The 22,630-nt window shown below is 46.8% G+C and overlaps 1 long non-coding RNA gene across 1 annotated transcript in view; it reads left to right on the top strand.

Annotated features, from left to right (window-relative positions):
- The window catches only part of LOC309634292, an 83,275-nt gene extending 61,282 nt beyond the window's left edge, over window positions 1-21,993 (top strand). Inside the window, exons 4-5 of the long non-coding RNA XR_014247931.1 lie at window positions 6,434-6,561; window positions 16,998-21,993. This is a non-coding gene — a long non-coding RNA (uncharacterized lncRNA). The remainder of the gene's footprint in view (window positions 1-6,433; window positions 6,562-16,997) is intronic.
- The last annotated feature ends 637 nt before the right edge of the window (window positions 21,994-22,630 follow it).

Below are 22,630 nucleotides of genomic sequence, written 5' to 3' on the forward strand. Positions count from 1 at the left end.
GAGTATATAACAATATATACATTCAAAGAGAATATATATTATTAAATGGAATTATTGGAGTATATAAGAGTATATACTTTTAAAAGAGTGATAGATAATGGCAAATTGCTCTTCGGAGAAGTGCTATAGATGATAACATTTCAAAATTTGAGTTAGAGATATGCAGGTGTTTATTATATTCCTGTCCATATTTTTCTGTATGCTTGGATAGTTTACCCCCCCCCACACACAATATTTACACTCCCATGAACAGTAAATGAGCATGCTCCCATTTTCCCAAGAGGACATTAACAAAATTTTTAATCTTTACTAGTCTGAAAAGTGAAAAATGGGATATCTCTATTGCTTTAATTGCATTTATTTAATCACCAGGGTGGCTGATCATTTTTCAGTGAATTGCTTTTCCATTTTAATGAGTCACACTCCTTTAAGGCCTACAGAATATTTCATTTTATGTATGTGTCCTAATTTATTCAGCTGTATTCTTGTGGGTTATTTATGTTGTTTCCAAATGACTGTGAACATCTTTGTACATAAAGCTTTTTTCTCTTCTCTTTTAGACTTTTTTCTTTAGTGTACCATTTCAAAAGATGAATTGCTGGGTCAATAGCGTGGACATTTTTATGCCCCAATACGTATTGTCAAATTGCTTTCTCAAGGGACAGTACAATACATAGTACCCTCAATTTCATTATACTCTTATCAGCTTGGGTTTGTTAATAAAAATTAATTTTTGCTAATTTTATAGATAAAAATAGGGCCTTAATTTCATTTGGATTTTTTTATTACCCATGAAGTTGAATTTTTACATATGTTTGTTAATTAACTGAATTTCATCTCTCTGAACTGCCTGTCCCTCTTCTCTGCTCATTTGATGGGTAGCACATTCTTATACATATCAGGGAAACCTTATTTCCTCCAGCTCTGTGACCTTCTGGGACGTTATTGACTGATACCAGATTATCAATCAAGTCAATCTCTTGCATGAGAACGTGGGAGAGGCCATGTTTGAAAAGATTTTGGGTAGTGTAGACTGAGAACTGAAAGGCTAGGACTCTAGGTCATGGTGGTGGCTACAAAGGTGAGAGAGGGGGGAAGGAATTTGTGAGTCAGAATAAAAATTCATGGTCAGCATAGACAACATGCTGAGCTCAGTGTTCTTCGTCTCTGAACTTTTTACTTATATTTCCTTCTACTACTTTACTGATTAAACTCCTAAACATTAAACTCCTTAATCTACCTATAATTTTTTTTGTATTAAGTTGTAAGGAAACTATTTGTCCTCATATAATTAACCAACTGAACTATATATTGAATAATCACTCCTTTCTTTCCCCACTTATTTGATTTACCACATTTATCTTAAACCAGTCTTTAACATATACTTGGATCTATTTCTATGCTACTGTGTTACTGCTGATTTTTCTACACATAGTATACTTTTAACTATTAGAGTTTATTTATCAAGTAAGCAAGTTTACTTTCATTTCCCTTTATTTCATCAAAAGTTTCTTAACAATTCCAATTCATTTATTTGTCTAATCTAACTGTAGTAGGCTGAATAATGGCCTCCCAAAGATGTCTGTGTCCTAATCCTTGGAACCTGTGAATGTTACCTTACATGGCAAAGGGGATTTTGCAGATGTGATTAATTTAAGGATCTTGATATGAGAAGAGTGTCTTGGATTATCCAAATTGGCCCAATGTAATCACAATGCTTCTTATAAGAGGGAGGCAGGAGTAGCAGAGAGAGAAGATGATGGGGCCACAAGCCAAGAAATGTAGGCAGCCTCTAGAAGCTGGAAAAGACAAGGAACAGATTATCTTCTGGAGCCTTTGGAAGGAACAAGCCCTGCCAACATCTTGATTTTAGCTCCTTACGCTTCACCTCAGACTTCTGACCCTCCAGAACTGTAGGAGAGTAAATCTGTGTTATTTTAAGCCACTAAGTTTTGGGCAATTTGTTATAGCAGCAACAGGAAACTGATACACTAACTTAAAATTCCTTTTAAAAACTAAGTTCTAAATGTTGTTCCACTGTGGTTTTGATTGAATTGTATTAAGCAGAGAATTTAATTTGTGAAGGACTGACATTTTTATATTACTCAGTCTTGTTATACAGACTTCTCCAAAAGGTGCCCCCATCTCACCTCTCTGACCATTTTTGCCCATTGCCTGCTACCTTTGTTTGGGTTCCCCAGAGGTAGACCTGAGTGCAAGTAGTAGGAGACTGAGAAGGGAAGGCAGGGAAGGGAAGGCAGCCACTAGAGATGTATCATCAAGCATCTGGGTTCCCCAAATTTTCTTGAGAGAACAAATGTATCACCTTGGGAATGGAGGGGCATCAGGTTGGAGAGGGACCATCAAACCTGGTGATATTAGCAGGTGGGTCCTATCCTCATAGCCACTGGCTGTTAGGGCACTCACTTTCTTCCCTGGGGCCCAGTGTCCACACATTCCCTCTTCCCTTGAATGGAGGCAAGGTTACGAAAGGGGATCAAGCTGGCCTAACTCGGCACAGGACGTGGTAGCCAGAACAGCTTCCCAGGGGAGATAAGCTGCTTGCCAAGTGTCTAAGAAGCTGTAGCAGATGATCCCTTTGCCCTTCCCATTGTGATGAACACCTGATTTCCAGTGTTAGCATCTGCATCTCTTTTCCCAGGGGCTTATCCTGCTGGCCAGAGCCCATGGCAGGTCAGAAGTGCCAGAGAACTAAGTGTCCTCCCCAGCAGCCTCCAACCAATGACCGAGGGGGATGGAGAACTCTGACCCCCAGGGCTCCCCAGTGGGTTGAGGCTGGACCACGCCCCCTTATTGGCTGCCTTCCCTTCTCTGCCTCCAGCAGGTGCTTCCTGATGTGCAACATCTGGGAAAACCCAAGTTAACACGGTGGGCGATGGACCTAAGTGGCCAGAGGGGTGAGATGGAGGCATTCCAGGCACGGGAATCAAAGGCAAGCCCCTTGGAGCTGAGAGACAGAGATTTTGAGCCTAGGGTGTGAGCTGAGAGGATGTTGACCTTCTTTACATTTGATGTTTTTACAGCTTCCCTGACCTGATGTTTTTATGGCTCCATCATTATGGTGCTTGGCTGGCTGGTCACTATGGCTACTACTTGGGGTCTGACCACTGGCAAAGCCCCTTTGAGCTCCCAAGAGGGGTAAGAGTGTCTGGAAAGTCAGTCAGTTTCACTGAGGCAGCAGGATCCACAGGCCACCTAGACTTCATTTTGGCAGGAGAGCTGAGAACAAAGGCTTCTGGTAGAAAGAACTCTCCATTCCGGAGGATTTAATGCATTCCTGGGAGGGGAGAGACATCAGTGGAGAGTGAGCCAGTGAATGTCCAAGAAAGATGTTCTGCTAGGCCCTCCCTGGTAACCATGGGGATGGAGGAGAGTAGGAGCCTGGCAGGATCCATATCCCATAAAAACGTTGGTGGCTGGATTGCAAGATGAAGAGCCTGCAGATACCCTCTGACACCATGTAATTTATGGGATAATCAGAAGTCCTCCTGAAGGGCTGCAAGGGAAGAGGAGCTGTGATTCAGAGCCTGGGGGCCTTGGTTGTTTAATGAGGCACTGGGAGCCCACAAAGATTTAGATCAGAATGATTTGCCCATTTAGGATGCTGATTTTATCTTAGCATCACCCCTGAAGGATGCCACTTCTTCTCTGAAATGCCTGGAAGTCTGGATGTGGAAATCAACAGCCCAGAATTTGAGGGGTATCTTGTAAGGATACAGTCAAGGGGTCTGGAGGCTGAAGCTCTTAATTTTGACACTGGAAGCTGCCTACCGCCAAAGAAACTGAGAGAAGCTAAGAATCTCCTGCTGGAAAAGCCCTTACAGAAGGGGACGCTAAAGTCCAGAGAGGTCAAGGGACTGGTTCAAAATCACACAGTACACCAGGGACTTTTAGCACCCGTGATAAGATCAGGTGGAAGAAAAAAGAACCTTCAGTCTATGCAGGGGAGAGAGTTGGCATGCTTCCTTCTTAGAAGACAAAGAGCAGTCTACAGTGTGCAAAAGGCACAAATACTATCTTTTGGAGCTTTAAAGCTTGAACATTTAAATTGCTTTCCTAAATGCAAAATACATACTACAACGTTTTCAGAATCTCTAATTGTTGGTTGAGCAATTAAGAGACAGCCTATTAATATACGGTGACTGACTCATGAAATTGATTAAAAATGGCATTTGTATGCCTTTAAGCTGAGACATTTCCAATGTCTGGAGACACAAGGGCCTGAAACAAGATGTTGAGTGAATATTCACTGGATCAAAGGATGAGTGAGACTTGACCCTCTTAGGGGGACCTGGCCCTGGTCAGGGAATCTTAATTTTTTTTCCCTTTCTGATTCTAAAGCTTATTGTAGAAAATTTGGAAAGTACAGAAAAATATGTAGGAGAAAAAATAATCACCACCCCCTTTATTAACCACCCCCTTCCAACCTCTCCAGAAATAACCATTCTTAACATTAGGATATATTTCCAACAGCCTTTTTTTTTTTGGTATATATGTATTTTTAAAAATTGGTGTCAGCCTTAAGAGGTTTGAATCTTGCCTTGATTCTAACTTAGCATTTAACAGTCTCCAAAGAGAAGAATTTAGGTAGCTGCATTATATTCCACTGAAAGGTTGTGGCATAATTTATTAAACTGTTTCTAGATCGTTTCCAATTTTTCGATATTATAAATAACATGATAAACGTCCTGGTGCATAAATCTTGGACGCCATCTTTGACTGCACTCAAGGTCCATTTCCAGTGATGGGAGCGATTGGAGAATCCTCACCCTCCCTGCACTTCTGGCACCAGGCACCCAGAGGCTTCATCTCCAGCAGTGCCCAGCCCAGTCCCGCTCTTGGGCCCACAGCTTCAGCATCCTGGAAGATGACCTAGCAGGGTGGAGGAGAAAGCCTAAGTCTGTGGGAACTCACTGACCGAGCTGCTGAGCTGTGTGCCTTTGGGCAAGTCCTTCCGACTTTCTGTAAAAGGAGGAGCATGAACTACGTCATTGGGTTTCAATTTTATTTTTTTAAAAACGCTTTTTCGTTCAAAGGAATATCTACATTGAAGCCTGTTATGTAAAACAGAAAAGAGAAGCTCGGACTTCCCTGGCGGTCCAGTAGTTAAGACTCCGCGCTTCCACTGCAGGGGGCACGGGTTCGATCCCTCGTCGGTGTACTAAGATCCCGCATGCAGTGCAGTGCGGCCAAAAAAAAAAAAAAAGGCTCTCCTTTGACTGGAGTCAGAGCCATACCTGATTGTTCTTTCATCCAACAAAAATTATTGAGGACCTAGTAGGTGGCTGGCTCTGTGCTAGGTACTGGGAACAGGGAATGAGCAAAAACATTTGGCACTTCCCTACATCCCTAGACCCCTTGCATTGCATGGGGGGAAAGGCAGGGTGCCATGAGGCACTGCTAACTGTACTATACTAAGATTGCCACCATCAAGCACCTACTTTTTATGATATTCATTATTTACATACTTGATAAGGTAGCCTCTGCATTAGTTGAATTGCCCCAGGCTCTGCTCCCTTCTAGCCTTTCCTGATTCCACCATGTCTAGTGGCCCCTGAGCTCTGGGGTAGCTCCTCAGAGCCCCAAGGCCCTGCAGACCCAGTCCAAAACCTGTGGCCTTTATCCATTCCGGGACACCACTGTTGATACCACTCATGCTGCTGTTACTACTCCCAGCAGCTCTTGTCCCCTGAGTTCTCCCTGCTCACCAGGCACCATGCTCAGTGCTTTACATGCATTAACTCATCAGTCCTCACAGCCTTTTGGAGGTGGTACCTATCATCCCCATCTTACAGATGAGGAAACTGAGGTTCTTGGGTGCTAAGCCCCTTACCTGACGTTACATTCCATCTGCTTCCAGAGCCCATGCTCCTGCCAACCACACACACTGCCTCTGGGAGCCCCTTTTGTTGCCTCAGCATACTGGCAAGACTCTCCCAGTATCGGCTTGTGCTCAGCCCTCTGCAACCCATTATAGCATCTACTTGTACTACAAAGGGGGTTGAGAATGGGGCCTGAGAATGAGGCCTGTTTAGGTGACGATGCTGACTCCATCTGGGGACACCCATGGTCCTGAACGACTGGGTCCAACCAACAGTGTGAGTCAGGGCTGAGGGACCCAGACCATGTGTCTCTGTCTGGAATCCTTGACCCACCCTGAACCCTGCTTCATGCCCGTACTACCTCTCCTCCTTCGTGAAAAGCTATTAGCAGCTTTCTCCTTTCTTGCCATCTCAACCCAGGATCACAATGAACCCCAAAATAATTCCTGGCAAAAACTAACTTTGGGTCTAGGGTTCTCAGAGAACTCTGGCCAGGGAGACCTGGGTCAGCTTGACCACCTGTTGATTCTTGGGCCCCAGCTTCCTCATCTGTGAAAAGGGAGGCTGACTTCCCCACTCTTCCTTCACAGGACTTTGGGGCTCAGAGAGACGCCTGATGAGAGCATGCTTTGTGAACCTGGAGTCCTGCACTTGTAGAAGGAAGCCCAGCCGTGACTGAGGGAACAAAGCTACAGGAAATGGTGTTCACAAATGGACGGTGAGTCCCGCAGGTCTTTAGGGTGATGCCGAGTCCCCTTCTTGCTTGCAGAGCTTGGTGACTGGCCAGCGGTGACTCCGGCAGCCCCTCTTTGAACCTGAGTCTCCTTATCTGAAAGACGGGGTCATCCTACCCACCTAGACGAGAGTCGTGAGGATGAATGGAGACAACACGTGGGAAGGTCTTAGCACTATCCCAGCCCCTAGCAGGTGCTCAGCAAGTGGGAGCTCCCACCTCCTCCTCCTCCCCTTCCCGAAGATTTCCGCCCTGGACAGAAGTGCCTCAGCAGGTGACAAGGTCCTGGGGCTCTGGGAGCAGATGTGAAGGTCAGGGGCCAGGTCCCCAGGCAGGCCCTGGCCTAGGATGGGTGTGAGAGCAGCGGCTGCACCAGGGCTGTGGCTGCTGTCCATGTGGGCCTGGGGGGTGGGTGTCAGGAATGGGAGCATGGAGTTCTTTTGTCTGTTGCTCCCCAAATCTCAGCAACTGCTGGGAGAGCAGTTGCTGAGATTGGGGGAAGATTTCTACCTTCCAAACTGCGGAAAGGAGTGGGGTGTGAAGAGGGAGAGAATGCTTGGGTTCCTGTCCTGGTTCTGCCACTGGTCTCTGTGTGACTGTGGGCAAGCCCCCTCCCTACTTTGGCACACAATATCTGTACCTGTAAAATCAAAGTTTGGTTAAATGTGTGTTTAGCAGTTGTGATCCATGAATCTGTTTCCCCAACCTGGCATCTGGAGGTGCTTTGCCAGTGTCTGAGTCTTGTGTGTTAGTGGGGCGGTTATGTGTCTGCAGCTTACCATGCCCACTGGCCTGGGGCATCCCCAAGGGCAGGGAATGTGTCTGATCCATCTTGTCTGTGCCCTCCAGGGCCAGCCCCGGCACTGCTTGATCGTCTCTGGCTGAATGATGGAAGGAAGGGCCCTCTGTGGCAGAGGGAGGGGGGCTGGCCTGCCGGTGTCGCCCTCTGCCTGCCCGCCCCCATGGCCAGCCAGGCTCCAAGTCTGGGGCTGGGTGTGGTGGCTGTCAGGCAGATTTCGTATGATCCCGTTATTATTTCCCCAGTACAGTGGGGTTTGTCTGGGTGACACTAGACAGTAGCATACAGGGTTTTGTTATCAGCTTCCAGATCTGTCTACTTGGCCAGGCTGGGCTTCCGGAGGTCAGGGGCCTGTTGGATTCCTCTCTTCGTCCACAGCACCAGTACAGGGGTTTGGTACAGAGGGAGTGCCCAGTAAGTGGGCAGAGAACCCACTTCATTGCTGGGCTCCCTCTGACTCCATTCATTCAAAGCTTCATTCGATAGCCCCTCAGTAACAGTCAGCAAGAGCCAAGCCCATGGCCAGGCTGTGCTGTGGAGGGACAGAGATAAACCTGACTCAGTCCTGATCCTCAAAGTGCTCCCAGTGTGGCCGGGAAGGGCTAAGTGGACAGCGTGCTAGAGGGGTGAGATGAAGGACAGCCTGGAGCTCTGTGAGCACAGAGGAGGGAGAGCACATAACCTGGCACGTGAAACAAGCCTCTAAAACCACAGGCCCTGGAGCCAGACTATGTGTGTTCATATCCCAGGTCTGTCCTCTCTCAGCTCTGCAGCCTTGAACGAGCCATTTTATCTCTCTGTGCCTCAGTTTCCTCATCTGCCAAACACGTACTATAAGTAGGGCCTTAGAACAGTGCTTGGCAAATAGTGAGTAGTCAATAAATGTCAGCCAAAGGAAGACAACATATGGCCAGCCCTCCTCAGGGCACGAGAGGGACTCCTACCCTCTCCCTACAGTTCCCAGGACTGTATGGCCGCTGGGTGCCTCTTCAGAATTCGAGAGCTCTGCCACCCAGTTTTAACACTGCTGATCTAGGGGGAGACAGGCCCAGAGAGGGGCAAGGACTTGCCTGAGGCCACACAGCCAGTGGCAAAGCCAGGACTGAACCCATGAGCTCCTGCATCCCAGCCTGAAGGATCTTCCTCTTTCCCCAGTCACTTCCCTTGTAAAAGCCCCATATCTGCATGCTTGGGTTGATCACACGAGGCCCATGTGAAATGCAGCTGGATGCTCTTCAAAATTTGGGTCAAAAGTGAGTGTGCAAGCTGGCTTTCCCTGATCGTTGGATCAGTCAGAATTGCGCTGGTCTTCTTGGAATTTAAAAGAGTTTCTCTTTTAAAGTGAATTATTTTGGTTGGCTTTTGCCATTTAAAAACATATCTAGAAAGGTGTGATCAAATGGCTTCCTTTTCCTGTATATGTCATCTAAATAAGACGGAACCTGCATTGTCCTTTTTGGAAATTACCTGCTGCCCTGCATACCTTCTCTTCATTTTCTCTGCCAGATTTAAGGCCTTTGTGGGCATTCCTCCACCTGACCTCTCTTTCAGGCTCCATTCATCCTCATCTCTTCCCTGTGTTATTGCAGCCACCTCTTTCCTGTATCCTAGCATATGGTTTTGTGCTTCTCATTTCCTTCTCTACTGAACTGAGGTGTATTTTTTAAAAATCTATTCATATCATTTCCCTATTGCAAACCTATGGCTTCCCAGAATCTTCAGGGTAAGGACCATAGTCTTTAGCTTGTCATTTAAGGTCTTTCATGATCTGGCCTCAGTTTACCTATTCAGTTTCACTTCCCTTCTTCTTCCTAGATGCACATTCTTTATCCCCTATAGATAAGTCAGGGGAAACTAATTATCCAGGCCTCCAAGGCTAAGAAAGTTGCTGTCACTGAGGTCAGGTTTCTGGCAGTCAGGGCTTATCTTAGTTTCCTGTGGCTGCTCTAACAAATTACCTCAAACTTAGTAGCTTAAGAAACAGAAATTTACACTCTTAGAGTTCTAGAGGTCAGAAGTCTAAATTGAATCTTATCAGGCTAACTCCCATTCCCTCAGGATGCTCCAGGGGATGCTCCATTTCCTTGCCTCTTCCAGCTTCTAGTGGCTGTGGGCGTTTCTTAGCTTGTGGCTCCATCACTCCAAACTCTCCCTCCGAGGTCACATTGCATTTTCCTGGTCTGTGTAAATCTCCCTCTGCTTCCCTCTCATAAGCTTCCTTGTGATCACATTTAGGGCCCACCTAGATAATCCAGGATAATCTCCCCAACTCAACACCCTTAACGTAATCATATCTGTGAAGCCCCTTTGCCATATCAGGTGACATTCCCAGGTTCCAGGATGAGGGCTTGGTTATCTCTGGGCTCATTCCTCAGCCAACCACAGAGCTCAGAGGGAACCAGGATGCATTTCAGCAACTCTCTCACAGAGGAGACAGTCTTTTTCCTGCCACTCTGAAGATCATTACTTACCTGCTGTGTGCAGCTTTCTCTCCTTTTAGCTTGTATTTTATGGGTTGGGGCAGATAAGAATTATTCTTTCAAAGTAGGCTAGATTGGATTTTGGCTAACACTGGCTATGCAACAGACAGAATTACTGAGAAATTAATTGGTGTCTTGTTTTGTTGACTACTGTAGGCTTTGCAGAAGGAACAAAAGCATTTTCTCCCCAGGCTTTACCATAGCCCTGATATCTCTACCCAGGGAGGAACCTGTCTGTTTTTCCAAAGGTCTGGGCCTTTTGTTTAACCATTCATTGGGGAGGGAAGCAGGTTTTCTTGTGTCCTCTGGCCAGAGTAGAGAATTGGCCTCGTGGAGGTTAACTGAGGCTCTCCTTGAATGGGGATGGTGACCCCAGGGCGTCTGGGGAGAGGGTGTGAGGCTTTGTGCTCTGGGGGTTGGAAAAAGGAGTGCGCAACCCTAGGATACACTGCCTACCTGTTTTCCCTCCCCATTCTCTACCCTGGGGGGTGGTGGGTTCCTAAGTGCATGGGGAGGCCTGAACCTCACCACAGTGTGGCTCCTGGGGGAGTGGCCTGGGGTGGGGGTGACTGCATGGGAGCCCAGGAACCCCAGGAGCCTCAGCAGAGACTGTCTCCCAACCCTGATGGCATTTCTTGGGGCAGAAGGGAGTAGAACGACCAGCAGAGTGACCTGATTTTGGATGGCCCTACAGGTCTGAGCAAGAACGTAGGCAGCTGTGACCATGAGGAGCAGCGGCCCCAAGACCTGGACTGTGTAAACCTGGGGGCTTCTTGTACCATCCAAGGGAGGTGGAGGGACTTCTTGTCGACCATGGACATGTGTGGGCAAATGGGCTTTATTATAGAAAGCATGAAATAGTCCCTGTGCCCTGTGAGCCATGGAGCAAACCTCAGGCCTCTTATCCACAAGGGACGTGAATAGGACTAGCACCCTCCTTTTGAAGTGAAGCCATAATCCACACCGGTGTAGCAGACTACAATCAGACACTGTCAGATGCAGCCATGCTCTCCAGGGCCTCTCTGTCAGCTGGGGCAGACACAAACAGCCGCGATGCTGGGGTGCAGAGCTTGTAGTCCTGAGACAGGGACAAAAAGCTGGGGCGGGTGTGAGGGGTCGAGGGTGTGGGGCAAGGGCATGGTTATATCCCTAGCTGCCGAAATCAGAGAAGGCTCCCTGGAGGAGGGCCCATTCCTACTGAACCTCAATGGAAGAGAATTTTGGCCCAGGAGAGACAGGGTTGGGAAAATGATGTCCCAGATAGGGGATGGGAGTGGTGCAGGAGCCAGAGGGAGCATCCAAAGAATGAGCCACATTATAGGGTGACATGAGGGAGAAGTCAGGGCAGGAGGTTGGGGTTTGGCTTTGGAGGGGATTGGATGCCAGGCTGAGGAGGTAATAAAGAGAAGGCAAGAGTGATGTGATCAGTTTCAGCTATGGCTAAAGCTAAAGCTGGAAATAGCCTGGCCGGGTGTCACTTCCTGGAGTGTGGCAATGTGGGAGGACACCCTCTAAGGCATGGTGTGGTTACCTGGCTGCTTGGTCTTCCTCACCATGGCTGTCATCTATTAGGGACTCCCTCTTTCTAGATTATGTGCTAGATACTTTACAAGTTTCATTTCCTTCAGTCCTCACAAAAACCCTATGAGACAGATACTAGTTCCATCCTCATTTAACACTTGAGGAAACTAAGCAGAGAGAAGTCAAGTAACTTGCTCAAAGTCCCCCAGGTCATTATGGCAGGACCATCAAGTTCCCAGCAGATCTTGCCATCAAGGAACCAGGTCAGTCAATAACACTAAGAACAAAGGCTCTGAGCAAGCACCTGCTCTGACCACCCATGGAACAAATGGGGAAACTGAGGCTGGGCGGGGGGGCCGGACCAAAGTCACCCAGTAATTAGAGGCAGAGCTGGAAACCCAGGGGCGCAGCCTTCCAGGCCAGGGCTTTCCCTGCTCCCCTCAGGAGTGGCCATGCCTGTGGATGCAGCAGACAGGTGGGATGCCTGGATGTGGTGCTGGCCAGGGTCCAGCCCACCATCTTCCATCCACTCCTGGCCCTCAGCAGGGGGCAGAGCCCACAGAGACCACCTATGGATACTATTTGTTGGTCACAAACTAGTTTGTGATTGAATTTTTCAAGATGTTTATTATGTAATTGTATGTATATGCATATATGTCTATACACACACAGATATTTGTGATGTATTTACTCATGGAAAAGCATAATGGTAAAATTAGCACCTGTGACCCACCACCCACCTTTGGAACTAGAATTTTCCTGGCATTCTTGCATGTGTCTGGGTGCATCTTCCCTATCTTATCTCCTTGCTTCCCCCAGGGGTGACCACGACCCAGATTTCGTTGTTTGTCATTTCCTTCCTATTTTGTAATAGTTTTAGCGCACATGTATAGATCCCAAAGCCATACGTTATTTACTTTTGCCAGCATTTGAACTTCAAGTAGTATTATAATCTATATTATCTTCTGTGAATTCTTTTTTAAACTCAGTGTTTTTTTCTAAAATCCATCTGTGTTGATGCATGTAGCTATAGTTAATTCATTTTCCCCACTGTATAATATTCCATTGTGTGGAATGCCACATATTATTGATCTATTCTTTTGCTGCTGGACATTCGGTTTGCTTCTAGTATTTTGCTCTGATGAATAATGCTGCCATGACCATTCTTGGACATGTCTCCCAGTGCGTATGGAAGAGTTTCTCAAAGACATATCTTGGAGTGGGACTGCTGGATCATATAGTATGTGAACAGTCAACCCCATAAGTTAAAGCCAAATCAACAAATGCTCCCACCTGCAGTGTGTGTTTCCCCCTCTCCTTTACCTTGTGGTCTCCCTCTAGTGCCCCCTATTGGCAGAGGCTAAGAAGGCGCCAACTGGTCAAACCCAACAACAACAGAGTCCCAGGTCTGGCATCACAATGCAGAATTTAGGAGTAGGGTTAGAGGTGAAAGGCATAGCAACTAATTTAGAAAGATGTGATCACTATGTTGACTGAATAAAAAACAACTAGGCCAATGTGGCCCGAAGGTGGCTACTTTAAAACCTCTGCAGTGTAACCTGATTTCCTACTGATCTTCACTCTGTCCTTCTGCTCTTAGGGAATGGCTCATCTTTCCCCAAACATGGTGCCCTTCCATCTCCAAGCTTTTGTTTCTCTTTCTCTCCATTTCAATTCCCTCTTTGTCTGGATACCTTGCTCCTTGTTCTCATTGCTGAAAGCCCATTTCAAATGTTGTGTCCTTCATGGCTTTTTCTCTGATCTTTCCAGTGGAGGTAATAAAAATATCCTTCCGTTGGGTTCCATGACCCTGTATCTGCCCTCTGTCTGGGCAACAGGCATTATTTCACTCAGTATCACAGCTGTTTTGGTTTATGACTCATCTCCTCAGAATTTTTTCTTAACTTTAAGAAAGCAATGCAGCAGTGTGGGAAGAGAGAAAATAATCACTTAATATCCCACTGCTGGCACAACTTTTATCATTTTATGTATTCCTTTCTAGTTTTTCTGTCCGCGTGTTTTTTTTAAAAATAAATTTATTTATTTATTTATTTATTCATTCATTTTTGGCTGCGTTGGGTCTTCGTTGCTGCCACGGGCTTTCTCTAGTTGCGGCGAGCAAGGCCTACTCTTTGTTGCGGTGCATGGACTTCTCATTGTGGTGGCTTCTCTTGTTGTGAAGCACGGGCTCTAGGTGCTCAGGCTTTAGTAGTTGTGGCACACGGGCTCAGTAGTTGTGGCTCACAGGCTCTAGAGCGCAGGCTCACTAATTGTGGCGCATGAGCTCAGTTGCTCCGCGGCATGTGGGATCTTCCCAGACCAGGAATCGAACCCCTGTCCCCTGCACTGGCAGGCAGATTCTTAACCACTGTGCCACCAGGGAAGTCCTGTCCACATGCTTTGAATGTATAGCATGCTTGTAATGTTGTAGCTGATTTCTTTTTTATCCTTATTAGGTCAAAAGGCTTTTCTCCCATTTGCTTCCATAGTCTTCATCACAGTTTTTAATGGTTGTGCATTTTTCCATTGTGTGTTACTAATCTTTTGGTTCTAAGTGACAGAAACTCAACCTAAATAAGCTTCAACAGAAAGGGAATCTTTATGCAGATGATACTGGGGCATCTCACAGAAGCCAGGGGTAGGCTTCTGGCTGGGCCTTGGGGACCCCCAGAACAAGGATGCAAATGCCATGAGGTATTATCCTGTGTCTGTGTCAACTTCATTCCTTCCTTCTTTCCCACCTGATCTTCTTCCTCTGATTTTCCTGTTCACGTGGCAGAGAACACCCACACACCATGCCCAAGCTTTACATGTGATAATTCAGCCACCCCTCAGAGACTGGTCCCTCTTTCTCAGGAGCAGACTCCTTTTGTGTAGTTAGGGGCAGGGTCACATTCTACTAATGTGGGTCATCCTTGAATAACCCGGTAGCTGGTGTAGAAAAGGGATCCTGGGACGAGAATCCCATGGTGAGATTTTATATTGCCTCCAAATAACTGCTACAGTAGTCATTGCATGTATTAGCATATAAACTTTTCCTTATTTTGAATTATTTTCTTTGGTCCAATTCTTAGAAGTGGGATGACTGGATCACAAAGTTCGTAATTTTTATATATGATATTATTACCAAATTGATTTCAAAGAGTTATTCAATTCGCTCCCATTGTGTGAGAGAGCCTTTTCATTGTACCATTGAGAACACTGGGCATTATGACTTGAAATAGATTTTTTTACTATTTTAATAATCATAAAAATATATCTCTGTAATTTTTATTAGCATTTTTCTGGCTACTGGTGAGGCTGAAGATTTTCTCATATATTTGTTTTATTAGAGTACATTCCCTTTTGTGAATTGTCTTTTCCTGGTTTTGCCCATTTATCTAGTGGCATGTTAATTCTGCTCAGATTTAATTGCTTCCTTCTTCTGTGTGTGCGTTTCACTTTCTCTACCTTTCTGCATGGTCTAGCTTGTATTGTCATTACTTGTCTGATTTTTCTTATTGGACTGTGAGCTCCTGGTGGACAGAGCCAGCCCTGAGCACCAGCCTAGCATGGAATACTTGTAAAGCCCTCAGTGGTGGTTAATTGGATAAAATAAGCCTATGGTTACAGTCTCCATTATGCAGGAGTAATTTTTCAGCCTGAGCAGTGTGCATATAGGCTACAGGGATGCAAGAAGCATAGACTTCATTCATTCAGACTAAAGATCTGCTACATGCTAGGGTCTAGGAGTGCCTTGGAGCCACAGGACAGTGGAGGAGAGAGAATTAAACATGGATTGCACAGCTGTGAGAAATCCTACTTATCCCACAGAGTTCCAGAGAGTTCTATGAACTCTAATGGGGAAGGAGCACAGATCCAACATAATCGAAAGCAGAAATCAGCAAACTTTCTGTAAAGGGCTAGATAGTTTATTTAAGGTCTTTCAGGCCATATACAGTATCTGTCACATAGCCTTCCTTGTAATTTGCTTTCTTTTTTTTACAGCCCTTTAAAAATGTAAAAACAATTCCTAGCTCGCAGGCCATGCAGAAACAGTTATGGGCTTGATTTGGTCTGCAGGCTATAGTTTGCCAACCGGGTCTAGACTCCAGAATCACAGAACATAATAGCTGGAAGAGCCAACTCCCTCATTATTTTACAGATGGCAGAGCTATGTGTTGGGTCCCTTTGCTGATGCCTGTGCTAAGCTGGACAGCTAAGGGATTTTGCTGGGACTTTGGCAGGTCCCCTCTGCCTGTCTTCTGGGATAACCTGCTCCATTCCCTACTTTTGTGCCACGGCCGGTGCTGCCCCAGGAAGTTAGGGAGTGGTCTGTTAGCAGAGCACAGGGCCCCCTCCCCGAGGGGTATTTCCTGTCCCTCCCACAATGGGATTCTTTGACCCTGTGTCCTCCTGTTGAATTGGGGTTGGGGGGGGGTGACAAAAGATGGAATGACGGCATTATTAATTGATGCTTGTGTATCCTGAGGCTGAGAATTTTGTTGAGTGTAGAAGTATTTCCCTTATTACAATCGATTTTTACAGCAAAGGTGACATTCTTTTTTCAACTGAATAATGTATAGGACAGAATATCCTAAAGATAATTGCTTCTTCTCTCCTGAGATAACTCTCCTGACCAAGTATACACAGCAACAGACAGGACATGAAGATGCTTCCTCTGTCTCCAGAGCCTTCCGCAGGCTCAGGGCCTCACCCAGCCTCAGAGCTGGACTTTCAAGCTGTGTACTGCCTGGAACATCCGGCCTCATGGGAACCAACACCTGCTTAGCCATGGGTCTCTCTGGGGCTCCCATCTCTGCTCTCAGTGGGCTGTTTCCTGTAAGGAACAGCTACCACCATCCACAACCTTGTGCTCTTACCACTGTCACTAGGATCGTCTTGATACCCCAGCTTGGGATGGGCAGAACTTGGAAGCAGCGAGGAATGATTTGACCTGATAATCAGATCATTAGTTAGGGGCTGAGGTTCTGTTGTTCACACTGCTTCTGCCAGCAATGTGACCTCAGGCAAGTGTCTACCTCTCTCTGGGCCTCAGTTTCCCCTTTGGTAGTAGGGGAGGACTGACCTTGTTCTTCTTTAGTACGCTGTTTCTGGCAGGCTTGTGATGAGGCTGACTTGGGATCAGATTCAGCTCTGAGAACCACCAGAGTGTGCCTGGGACCCAGGCTACCCTCCCGCAGCACTGCCCTCCTCCTGCCTCCATGGTGTCTGTGTGTTTTTCTTCTGACTCCTCTCCTCCTTGCATTTCTGCCCCACTCATGCTAAATGATCCGTCAGAGTGCTCTCCCCTCCTGGCCTTTGTACCTGCCTGCCCTCCTCCTGGAATGCCCCTCCCCCCCACCCCTCCACGGGGCTAACCCCTGCCAGCCTTGCTGGGGTATCCCCTCCTCCGGAAAGCACCCCTCCACCGAGCTCTTTCTGCTCCTCCCACGCTGGGTTGCAGTGGTGGGTTTTGGGGGGAGGTGGTAGCCCCAGCTCTGATTCCTCTTGGTACCCCTGTGTTTGTCATGGATCTGGACACCAGGCAGGGAGAATGGGTGGACCTGGTGGGGGCAGAGCAGGCATGGGGAGCAAAAAAGATGATTTATGGAATGACTGAGTTATATTTTATTTTCTAGAAAAAGGAGGTGCTGGAGCTCTGGACACCTCCCTGCCTGCCTCTCTGCCCACTGCCTCCCCTGGCTCCATCACCCTGAGCTCCAGGGACCTAGGAATAGTAAGTCATTTGAGGGGCCTGCATGGGGAAATGAGGGCAGTGTGTGGAGGCATCTCACAGGCTGGACAGCAGCACCCCTGGCCCCTCCTGACTGTGGTCAGCGTGTCACTGGGCACTCTTGGCCACTCGTAGCTGTTATCTTGTGCTCTTCCCCCCTAACTTTTCCAGGAAGGCCCACTAGTAGGATCAGGACTCCAGTAGAAGGGAGGGGCTTCTTTTGGGGGTCATGAGGTAGAAGGAGCCCTGGCCCTAGAGTTAGGGTTCAAGTTCAGCTCTGCCTTTGACTTGCTGGGTGACCTTGGGCAAATCCTATCCCTTTCTGAGCCTCAGTCTCCCTTCTACACATTGAGGAGGTCAGAAGGGATGATCTCTAAGACACCTTTCAACTAAAAAAGGAGGTCCTGCAACTCACATCCTGTGAGGTAAGGTAGAGATGGAAGCTACCCAGTGGCAAGATGACAAACACTGTGGTGATTCATTTGTCCTGAGGCTGTTCTGGGAATGGGTTGCCACAGGTGGGAGGGAAGGCTCAGCATAATTCCAGGAATCTGGACGGAAAGATCTGGAGATAGCCACATACTGGCCAGGATAGAAACATGTGGCACTACTATACCTGGAAATCGACCTCCGAGTGCTACTGACATGGCACCATCACTGTCAGGAGAGGGGGACAGATGTGGGATCCAGGAGGTGGCCCCTGCTCAGGCCTGGAGGTGCATGTGAGTGCATGTGCATATGTATGTGTGGGTAGGTGAGCTTTTGTGCCTGTGACTTTGGTCCTGTGTGTGGACATAGGCTACTTCATGTGTGTGAGAACGTGTGTGCATGAATGAATGAATGTGAACATGAGTATGTATGTGTGTATTGAGGACAAAGCCTTTCGTTTAGCTTGACTCTGTTGCAGGCACACCAGGACCTGGTGTTTCTTTGTTTATTTTCACATACCTTCATGCACGCACATATACACACACCACACACACACACACACACACACAGCTTCAAGGAGTAAGCTTCAAGCTGGTACAGACTTGCCTATCTCAGAGTGGTAAGTCACTTTTGACATTAACCCATTTACAGTCTAGGTTTTGAAATGCACAGGGAATAGATTCTCCTGAGATGACCAACTTAATCTAACGATTGATGTGGAACAAACACATGTCAACATGTGTTTGCCAACTTGACTACTTATTTAGGATAGTAGCCAATAAGCAGAGCTGATGATGGAATTCTCTAGTTCATCGTTTTCTTCCTTTCCTGCATTTTTTTGTTCTATTCTCTTCTTCCCTCCTTAGATATCTGTCGAGCTCCATATCATAAAGGGCATTGAATGGGATGATTAAAAGTTTCTACTTAATTCTGTGGTTCACAAGAAGCCCCTGGAGTTTTCTGAATGAGTTAGTGAAGGGTTCAGGGCTTTGGGCCCTTGCTGTTTAGTGGTTTTGACCTTGGCCTTGAGGAGATGGTTACTGGCCTCTGTGAGGCCTCGTTTAAGGTAGTGGCCATAGTGATAGTGAGAATTGCTGATGCTCACATGGCTCCTGTGAGCCAGGCATCGTTTCAGTTGCTTCAGGTCCATGGACTCCTTTACCCTCCATAGCCCTCAGTGCTAAGTGCTATTATTATTCCCACTTCACTGATGTGAAAACTGAGGCCCAGAGCAGTTAGGAGACTTGCCCTTGGCCACAGAGCTACTAAATCAAGCCAAGATTTGCACCAGGCAGTTGAGCTCCATAGTCCAGACCCTTTGCCGTAAGCTCTCCTGTCTCTCAGTGTGCAGGAGGAGCAGAGGGAGGAATTTGGGGTGCCTGAGCAGGACTTGTGAGTGCTGGGGTGTGTGGGTGAGGGTGAGGGCAACTCTGACATGCTCCCAGGTTTCTGGTTTGGGCCACAGAGGACGGTGGGGTCCTTCGATTCAGCCTCTCAGGTTTCAGGGCCTGCCTTGGCCTTGGCCTAGAGCAGTGGACCTCACCTCCATTCAAGGATGGAGTGTCTGTACATCGCTGTACACTTTGTAGTTCCCTGGGAAATCTCAACACATTTAAGTTCATCGTGCAAAAGAGAACCAGAAACAGTTTACCTGTAGGAAACAGGGCTCTGTTCTGTGTGTGCAAAATATAGTAAAAACCATACGCTCATGGAAAAGTTGTTGAACTTGCAGTTTTATTCTGTTTCCCATTAATATTCATTTCTCCATTTGTCATTTGTTCACTAATTTTTGTTAAAAAAAATCTTTGCTCAAAAGTAGACAAGTAGTTCCAAGCACTAGTTTTAAGAAAAATGTATCAAATAAAAAATTTTAATTCAGCACATTCTCCCCATGAACTTAATGTTATTATCATTATGTGGAAACCATTGAGTAGATGACCCTATTCAACTCCCAAAGCACCAGAGTTGGAGAACTGTGTCCAACTGTCTCATTCTCTCTGGAGAATGAACCTATGGAAACAGAGTCTCCTTAATTCCCTGGTCCTAACTCACTGTGGGTGCAAAGAAAGTTACATTAACAATAATAACTTAAATTCTGCTAGTTCTTCAACCACCTCTTAAATTCTCTCCAGGTTGTTCCCTGAGCATGTCCCACATGTGTTCACACAATGGGATATAAATAGAGATGGTATATAAACCTTAAGGAAGTATCTTTAAAAGTAGGAAGAGATGTCCTTCTTTATTACTTCTTGCTTGCTGGAATGCAGCTGTAATGGATGGAGGTCCGGCAGTCACATAGAACCATGAGTCAACTTTGGGAATGCAAGGTAGAGTAGCAAGATAGAAGGAACATGGGTTCTTTCTTTCTTTCTTTCTTTCTTTCTTTCTTTACTTCTGGCTGCTTTGTTTCTTTGTTGCTGTGCGCGGCTTTCTCTGGTTGCGGGGAGTGGGGGCTACTCTTCATTGCGGTGTGCAGGCTTCTCACTGTGGTGGCTTCTCTTGTTGCGGAGTCCGGCTCTAGGTGCGCGGGCTTCAGTAGTTGCAGCACGTGGGCTCAGTAGTTGTGGCTCGCGGGCTCTAGAGCACAGGCTCAGTAGTTGTGGCACATGGGCTTAGTTGCTCCGCGATATGTGGGATCTTCCCGGACCAGGGCTCGAACCTGTGTCCCCTGCGTTGACAGGCGGATTCTTAACCACTGCGCCAGCAGGGAAGCCCAGAACATGGGTTCTTGATCCTGTGGTATGCCATACCAGCTCAGTATTTCTTATTGCTGGACTTCTCAAAAGTTAGAGAAGAATAAACTTTTATGTTGTTTAAGACGCTATTTTTAGGGTTTTTCTTTTCCTCAAAGCTGAACCTTACCTCAACAAATACTGATGCCAAAATGGAACTGTGTTCTTCTCAGTCCTCCTGACCAGAGCCTCTCTGTGTCCATGCTGGAGTGAGGCAATGAGTCACTCCCCAACTCTGCTACTTACTGTTTTACTTGGGCTCCACAGCAAAAGGTCTTCAGATTCCCAGAGTAACCCTTTTCCTTACCTTATTTTTCTCCCCTAGCAATGTGTTAGTCCAGGCTTCTCATACTTTAATGTACATGAATCACCTGGGGAACTTGTTAAAATGCAGATTCTGATTCAGTAGGTCTGGAGGTGGGGCTGAAGAATCTGCATTTCTAACAAGTTTTCAGTTGGTGTTGCTGCTACTGGCCCAGACCAGGATTTGAGTACTAAAGCTGTTGGAATGCTCGGCTGTGAGCTGCTTGCAAGCATGGACCATGTGGAATCTCGTTTGTTTCCATAATGCTTGGCGCACAGTAGACACTCAGTGTATGCAGAATGACTGACTGAATACTGTAATAGGCCATTAGTATGCAAGATGCCAAGAAGTCCTGCAGAAAGGAAACTGACCCTTTGTTTACTATGCATATCTCAAATTTATTTTCACTGGAACCCTATTTTCAAAAATACCTATTGACATTCCGTGGAAATAGTGCTGTGAGAAACCCACTTTGGCAGACCCTGATTTACATGGGGTCTTTGCCGACCCTGTAGCCAGAGTGAGCCCATTTCCATATGGGAGCCTCATATACAGAATTCTATTTGGGTGTCTGCTTCAGCAATTAGGAGAAATTGTTTCAGCTCAGACTCCCTGTATCCCTGAGGGCCTGCAAACTCCTTGAGGGGACATATTTGAATACATTAAAATATAGGCTCGGGTGCTATTGCCAAGGTGTTGGGCCCAAGCAGTGCCCAATAGGCCTATGACCCCCCTCAGGGCAGTGAGAGCCTGAGTTGTTTGCTAATTAGCATGCTCCTGTGGATTTGTTCAAATGTCTTTGTTCCCAGGCTGAGGCAAGGAGGAAGTGCTGGGGAGAAAACTGAAGGAGTTTGAAGCTGGGGAAAACGCTGAGCTTCCCTCCAGGGTTGATGTTGACTAGGTGAAGCCCTAGAGCTTTTTCCTGTAAAAGAAGCCTCCTGGGCTCTGGAAGGTCTGCTTTGCCAGCTTCACGGGAAGGAGGGAAGCTGGCAGGAGGGTCTTTGTCATCCCTCTGTGGGAGCATTCTCAGAAATGCAGGCCTGGGGCTTCCCTGGTGGTGTAGTGGTTAGGAATCTGCCTGCCAATGCAGGGGAAACGGGTTCGAGCCCTGGCCAGGGAAGATCCCACATGCCGCGGAGCAACTAAGCCCGTGCGCCACAACTACTGAGCCTGCGCTCTAGAGCCCGCTAGCCACAACTGCTGAGCCTGCACACCCTAGAGTCCATGCGCTGCAACTACTGAACCCGCAACTACTGAAGCCTGCGCGCCTAGAGCCCGTGCTCTGCAACAAGAGAAGCCAAGACAATGAGAAACCTGCGCACCACAACGAAGAGTAGCCCCCGCTTGCCACAACTAGAGAAAGCCTGCGCACAGCAACAAAGACCCAACACAGCCAAAAATAAATAAATAAATAAATTTATTTAAAAAAAAAAAAAGAAATGCAGCCCTGGCTGTCTGTTCAGGAGCCCCATGAATGCCCTGTAGCCCCCACCAAGACGAATGCACAGGATCAAGTCATGGGGTCTACATGGGCTGCATCCCCTGAACTTGAGCACCCAGCTCCTTATCCTCATTTTGGGTCTTAACAACAACTCTGGATCAATAAGGAAAAACCTATTCAACATTCTGTTGCATATGTCAAAAGATATGGCCCCTATGAAATAAAGGCAGAAAGCCATAGGAATAGAGGGACAGACAAGCCACAGAATGAGATTTTTTAAAAAGTTAAATGAAAAAAGAATTAATGAGAAAAGGAAACACTGTGATAGAAACTAAAAATGTAATCACAGAATTAAAACTCCCCACTAATCCCTTGGTGAGATTAAAGAACAGAATTGGTGCTGTGAAATATTAAATCAGTGCTGTAGAGGTCAAGGTTGAAAACTCTCATCAAAAATGCAGGGGAAAAGACAAAGAAATTAAAATGGCAAGATAGGTATGGAGACCAGAGACTAAAGCAGTGCCAAGCAGACACTCCATGCTTCTGCGGGTGAGACTGGAGAGAAGCAATCATCCAATAAACCAGGGCTCCCCAACCCCTGGGCCGCGGACCAGTACTGGTCTGAGACCTGT

The sequence above is a fragment of the Balaenoptera borealis genome, assembly GCF_965194805.1.
Source record: "Balaenoptera borealis genome assembly, chromosome: 8".
Lineage (NCBI taxonomy): Eukaryota > Metazoa > Chordata > Mammalia > Artiodactyla > Balaenopteridae > Balaenoptera > Balaenoptera borealis.